Genomic DNA, 6,057 nt, shown 5'->3' on the forward strand with positions numbered 1-6,057 from the left:
CACAGCTTTATGGCTGGAGTAATGCATCCGAGGCTGCAGGTTCTAGGAAATCTCAAGCAATTACCTCAACAAGGTAATTAGTGAATCTATCAGGCTCTGAAAGAGTCAGCCTGGATGTGCCGCAAACACATCCTTCACGCTCAGAAAAAAACAACAAAGTTGACCTTCTGTGGGTCCAACCGACATCTGAACAGCACACAAACAGCACTGAGCTCCACGTGAGATGGAGCAGCCCAGCCTGGCACTGCACTGCAATTCGGCCACAGCCCTCCCTGCTGGGAGCAGCCCCAGTGCTGCTCAGCTCAGTGCCAGCACTGCTCCAGGCTGGGGATTCCCCCTTTTGGGGCTCATTTCACTCCCACTGGGTGCTATGGGTGCTGTGCATCACCACGCAGCACTTCTATTAAAATAGGCGCTGTTGGATTATGAACATTATTGGATTTTAATCTGAATCAAATACTCCATTCAAATGAAAATCCAATGGTTCGGAGTTAGAGAAGCCATTTATGTAAGCCAACAGCGGCGCTTCCACAAATCTTTGCAGCACCAAGGAGCTGATTTTGCTACGAGGGCAGAATTTGATACCGGGATGCATCCAAAAGGAAGGCATCAATTCCAGGCAAAACTCACAGGAATGGAAGAGGAGATGAAACTTTTCCTGTGTTTATGGGGCCGTTCCCTCACTGCCCGTATCGGGGTGCTGCTGAAGCACTGTGTCGGCTGCTGCACGGCTGATGCACCGCAGGCCTCCATCACCGTTACACACCTGCGTGTAGATTTGAGTTGACGCAACCAGGACGCGGGGCTGATGGAGAACAAGAAGTAAAACTCACAGCAGATTGGGAAGAGTCGCCCATCTCCTTACAGGCAGCCATGCGGGGCGCATGGCAACATGGGAGCGTGGAGTGCAGAACAGGCTGAGCGGGTTCTGGGGCTCAGCCCTGCCAGCACAGCGCAGCCGTCTGATGGCCGCAGGATCCCACAGCCTGCACTGAGCTCTGCTCCGTGTCCCGTCGCAGCAGGAGCTCGCAGAGCTGTTTCTGGTGAGGAGTTTGTAAGCGACCCGCCGCGTCCTTAAAGAGTTAAAGGAAAAAAGAAGGATCAAGCTGTAAGCGGTGCTAGAAATCGCAGGAACACAATTTTAAGATGGCTTATGCTAAGAATGAAAGGAATCCCATAGACTCTGGACCAAGAAAACTCCTTTGACTTCTTTTCTGCTGCAACTCTGTTCCTGCACAGCTGCTCGGGGCAGCGGCTCAGGGATACGGCGAGGTGGCCCACAGGTGTGTGACGGCGATGGAGGGCTGCAGCACCCAACACACACAGCTCTGATACGGGCAGTGAGGGGAACGGATCCATAAAGACAGGAAAATTCATCTTTCCTGCAACTGAGTGAAAAAGTAAAGATCAGGGAGTCGTTCAGGGAACGGGAAAGCAGCGGATATGCAAAGAGTGCGGGGCTGGGGATGGAGCGATGGCACGAGCCGAGCCGTCCCTAACCAGCACCTCCTGGGTGGGAGGGGATCAACGAGCAGCTCTGCTCCAATTCCACGAGCTTCACGGACTATCGATTTTGCTCAGAAATGGGAAGAGAACAAAGTCTGCCCGGCCCGGCTCTCGTTTAAAGGCTGGGCTGAGCACACGGGGCTGCCAGGCAGCGCAGCCCAGACACGGTGCTGGTCGGCACGCAGTGACTCAGCCCTGCAGGGCCATCGCGGAGGGCCGGCTGTAAACAGGCACCTCTCGCGTGTTTACTGACCGCCGTCACGTGGCTCATCAGAACTTGACCCCGATTAACAGATGAATTAACGAGTTGCAGAAAACTCGGCAGTGTTCCCGCACCTCTTGGCTTCCCACGGGCTCCACTGCTGTGTGAAGCAGGACCCCACATCGCAGCTAAAGCGAGAAGGACTCCCAGCTGCTCTTCCTGCTGATGCTACCAAGCCCTCCGTGCTCACAGGAACGTTTCATCCCCAGGCCGCCCCACGGGGAGCACAGTTTGGTCTTTACCAGCCTCCAAATTAGATTAAACAGGGGGAAATCTAAGTGTGGCCTCAATAACGAATGGCTTTCACCGGTTCTGGAAGAGACCCAGTCTCTCCGAGCGCTGTTTGCAGCTCTCCTATTTCCTAGGAAAACAGCTTTCGCCTTTCGTCCTCGAGGGGACCGTGCTGGTGGCCGAAATGGTTAACTGCTGCAGGAGATAAGGAGCAGAGCGACAGCTGCACAGGGCTGCAGATGCCACGATTACAACTTGGCCTCTCCTGGGGCTGTGCCTGCACAGGGCTGCGTTGCTGACTGCAGGAACTGCACCAAAGATGCTCCCGATTCGATCCTGGCAGCCACATTGAGCTGCTTGGCTGAGCTCTCCATCTGCGAGGCTTCAACGTGAAACTGGAATAGTTGAGAAGTATTTTTAAGCGGGATTTGTGTTTATCCAGCAAAGCATCCTGGAAATGGTGGGATGTGGCGATTCCGGGGGGTGAATGTGATTAATCCATCCCACTAATTGGGTTGGAACACGCTGCCCAGCCAGGGCTGAGCCATCGGCACGCTGAGCACTCGCACTCTTTGCTGGCAGGGCCTGGGCTGTTTGTATAGGTGAGGTTCCAGCACAGCCCCTCCACACAACTCCATCACGCTGATGGAAAGCCAGAGGTGTCAGAAGGCACAGGAAGGTTCTGCTGCTCAAAATGAGGCTGAGTGGACACTCAGTGCAGCACGCCGCATGCTGCAGGCCTCTGCGTCTTCAGGAGGATTATCTGAGCCTTACGCCATGTTTACTGTAAGCGTTTATCAACGTTGTTCCTTCTGGTAATGTTTATTATCAGCACGCAGAGAACACCAGCCCGGTCCCCCGGCTCCAGGAGGGCACTCTCTTCCCCCACAGAGCTGTACCAGCTCAGACCCGTAACCTGCTTTCCTGCTGAAAAGCAAGGCGCATCAATTAGATTCATTCTAAATTTAGGATTGATGAGTTCGGTCATTACTGGTCTGATTTATCCAGGCAGATTTCAAGGGAAAGGTATTCATAAAGCAGCCGCCGCTTGCTGAGAACGCACCAAGCCCTCAGCTAGAAGCACACGAGAATCAGTTAGGGAAGAAGAGAACACTGGATCATGTCGACAGATGTTGGTAAACCATCTTCCAGGCTGAAATTTATCCTGGACAGCAAAGCCAAGCGCTCCTACAGAGCAAAGACAGCGGGGCCACCAGCAAAGCCCATCAGCTGCACATCAGCCCGCTGCACCAAGAGATGCACTCAGTGCCCACAGCACCCCGAGCTCCACCGAATAACCTCACGTTTGGTCAATAAGTGCAAAGAAGGACAGCCCAATTCTTATCATCGGGCTCCCAAGAGATTTGACATCCTTGGCATTGTGTCCTAAGAGGAAGGAAATTTCTCACTTCCCCAGCTATTTCAGTTATATAAATCAATTGTTGAAGGGTAGCTGAACCGGTCTGCACATAGGAAGCCAGGCCGCTGCCCGGGGCTGTTACACATGGGCAACACCAAGATGTGGCCCCTGGCTCCCTCGGCACCATCACCAACACCGGCCCCCCTCCACCATCGGTCGCCTCCTATGAGCCACCTCAGGTCGCTCTGTGAGCATCAAGCTACCGTTTGCAACGCCAGGCAACCCAAAGGCAAACACTGCAGGTATGCTGGTGCCTCACCTGGTCACTAACGCCTTAATTACCTGCAGCAAGGACTGATGAGGCAACAGAATCGAAGTGTGAACGTTGTACAATGGAGCTGCAGTAAGGACAGGGCAACTCGCACACGGCAATGGTGCATCCATGGGTCCAGCCATGCTGCAGCCGTTCCTGTCTCCCCCAAAGCTGAATTTGAACTCTCCTGACCAAAAAAGACCCAAAGTTTGTTCTCCTGTGATTGAGATGGATTTGGTTGGTGTGATTTGGTTCCGTAAAACAGAGCACCTGTTACCCTGTGACTCTCTATGGCAGTCGGCCCTGCAGTGTGCACGCAGCACCCGCTGCCTCTGGCGTTCAAACCAGGGCAAAAAGCAGCATTAGTAAGGCTTCCAAAACCATCCACGCTGCAGAAAAGGGAACCGATCAGCACAGGGGCACTCTTTAGTGTCCCCTCGTTACTCCTTGGCTGCAGCTCTCATTGGTATTTTCGGCTGCAGGCCAAAATTGTGAAAGCAGATACTACATCAGCCCAGCAAGATGATGGAACCCCAACGCCCTGCATGGAGGGAGGGCACGAGCGGCAGGCTGGGGGGAAGCGCTTCCCAAAGAGGTGCTCTTCCAAGCAGGAGCACTGGGGGTATTTCACACCACGGTAGATACTGCAGAACCCTGCATGCCAAGAGGCACGAGCAGCCCGCAGGATCTGAGAGCTGGGCAGCTCTAATTTGCTGCTCCATGCTGGCCTGAGCAGTAGGAAAGCTTCAAGTCCTTCTTCCACAGCACCAGGATACCACTAGGAAACACCCTCCTCCATAAACAGAGTAAATCTCCACTATTGCTTTTACTCCTCCTCCCCACTTTGGGAAATGGCAGCAATGCACTGCCGGGTTCTGCGGATTCCCCAGCTTCACACCGAAGGTATCAGAGCCAAAAGCATCAAACTCTCTTTGGCCCAAACAGCTGAACTCCATCGAGATGAGAGCCATCCACTCACAGCTAAACCCAGCCAGGGCTTTTTCTCCTTCTTGCTGCACTAAGGAGGTTGACACCGCAGTTCTGCCTCTCACGCACTTGAAGCACTCAGTCTGTCACGATGGGAACTGGGCAATTAACTTGGGATGAAAGCTACTTCACATTCTTTGAGGAGCTCTCAAAAGTTAGAACGCTTGTTTCAAAGAAGGAAAAATAAAGCACACAAGCTGCTTTTTGTCTTTTCCTGGTCCCCAACTCGCTGCTTGCAGACAATCTGCCTCCCGCGCAGCGCTCCGGGATCGCTCACAGCACTGAGATGGGATGGAGGCACAGGGCAGCACCTCAGGGCCGTTCTGTCTGCCTGCTCACATCGCCGGGCTGCTCCCTGTGAGCTTCAGCCACTGCCTGAACTCAATAAACTCCCAGAAAAGCCTTCAGAAAAAAGTGATCGGAGTGAGATGAGGAGAGCTCAGCCTGCAAGCTCAATCTAAAGGCAGATTGCTGTGAGAAATTCATCTTCTCTCGGCAAACTTTCTGCTTGCTGCACTCTGGAAGAGAGCTGCAGTCCTTCACACGGTTTTCTCGTGCTCCGTGCTGAACTCATTCAAACAAACGTCAGCAATGCCGGGTTCCCGACTCGTTCAGCCGTTACATTTCAGTGTCCTATTCAGGTGAAGCAGAAAGCAGAGCGTTCCTTTGCCTTACAGCCCTTCATCGGCAACGCGCTGCCAAGAGCCCGCATCGCATCGCATCGCCGCTCTCCTCGTTCTCAGCCCGGCTTTTCCATCGCGGACAGGAGAGAAAAGTTACGAGGAAGGCTGCGGATCGATGAGGAATCGCGTTCCGAGCGGCACACGGCAGGCCGGGGAGGGGGAGGTGCGCGAAAGGTGGCAGAGCACAGACAGGACACAACTTTATTCGGAACCGCGTTCGCTTCGCCTACGAACCCAACGGCCCCCAGCGCGGAGCGGCGGCACCGCCGGGAGGAGAAGCGCGCGGTGGGAGCGGGCGGGGATCGCGGCGCGTTTCGCACCGCACCGCACGGCGCTGGCAGCGGCCCCGCACGCACCTCCATCTTAGGATCTTCGGTCCCGCGGCGGCTGCGGCCCATCTGCCCCCCCCCCCCAGCCCCTCCCCCACGCGGCGTTCTGCTCGCTCTCCCCCCACCCCAACTTGCTCCCTCTCCCCCCCCATCTCCCCCCCACCCCCCAGGCACTCTGCGCTGCCGCCCCTCCCCCCGCTGCCCTCCCTTCCCCTCCCCCCCTCCGCCGCCGTCGCCCATCGCGGGGCGGCCGTTCCCGCGGGCAGCTCCCGGGATGCGGCCGGGCATTGCGGGCACCCCTCCAACCAACCCCCTCCCCAACCCCCCGCACCACGCGCGGTTCTGCCTTTAATTTTTCTTTTTTTTTTTTTTTTTTTTTTTTTTTT

The 6,057-nt window shown here is 55.2% G+C and overlaps 1 long non-coding RNA gene across 1 annotated transcript; it reads right to left on the reverse strand.

Moving 5' to 3' along the window:
* Positions 1 to 423: 423 nt before the first annotated feature.
* Positions 424 to 5,612, reverse strand: LOC122169490. Its single transcript, XR_006171573.1, has 2 exons — positions 834 to 5,612; positions 424 to 766 (listed from the first exon to the last, which is right to left on the reverse strand). It is a non-coding gene; the product is annotated as an uncharacterized LOC122169490 (long non-coding RNA).
* Between the last annotated feature and the right edge of the window lie 445 nt (positions 5,613 to 6,057).

The sequence above is a fragment of the Centrocercus urophasianus genome, unplaced genomic scaffold, assembly GCF_019232065.1.
Source record: "Centrocercus urophasianus isolate 14NV4802_14NV808 unplaced genomic scaffold, USGS_Curo_1.0 seq_54, whole genome shotgun sequence".
Lineage (NCBI taxonomy): Eukaryota > Metazoa > Chordata > Aves > Galliformes > Phasianidae > Centrocercus > Centrocercus urophasianus.